Source organism: Octopus bimaculoides, chromosome 24 (genome assembly GCF_001194135.2).
Source record: "Octopus bimaculoides isolate UCB-OBI-ISO-001 chromosome 24, ASM119413v2, whole genome shotgun sequence".
NCBI classification, from domain to species: Eukaryota; Metazoa; Mollusca; class Cephalopoda; order Octopoda; family Octopodidae; genus Octopus; species Octopus bimaculoides.
The window spans coordinates 15,281,519-15,282,320 of record NC_069004.1 but is presented as its reverse complement, the minus strand read 5'-3'; positions in this window follow the sequence as shown (position 1 = coordinate 15,282,320).

The window sequence follows — 802 nt, the reverse complement described above, 5'->3', positions numbered from 1 at the left end:
ATAGCTCTGTAGTTACTGGTCTATTTTGAAATCCCTTATTGTACAGCTTTAGAGTTGCTACACAGAAGTGATTTTTGAAATCATTTCACAATAGCTGAAGATTTACTGCATAAACACCGGTAGTTATGAAGTCATAATTTAGGATTATTGTATGACTATATATATATATAATTAATACTTGTCAGGTCACTATACAAGACGACATATATAAATACCGTAAATCCTTGAGTATAATCCGCACTTTTTTCCCAAAATTTAAAGGTCAAAATTTCTAATGCATACTATATACGAGGTTAAAAATGAAAAACATTTTCTAAGCAATGTCCGAGTCTCTATTTGCTGTCCAGCAATGTTTATTCAGACACATTTTGTGATGTCGGGCTTGTAACTGATAGTGATAAATATGTAAAGGCAATTTACTTAATATTTATTTTTCACTGATGTTATTACTGTTATTTCTTTATTTTCTGCAAACAAAGTGCACAAAAAAGCTACACGTTTGCATTATGTTATATATGCAATAATAATAAAGGACGTTACCATATATATGTTTACAAACCTGGGACGTTATATAGACCTCCTTGACTCAAGTTAGAGAAGGGGTGCGTATTATACACAAGGTTTAGGTTTTTCAGAGGTACAGCCCCCTAAAAATCCCCTGCATATTATACTCAAGGGCAGACTATACTCGAGGATTTATGGTACATATATACATGCAGGCATACATGTGTGTGTGTGTATATATATATATATATATATATATATATACATACATACACACACACACACACACACATGCATA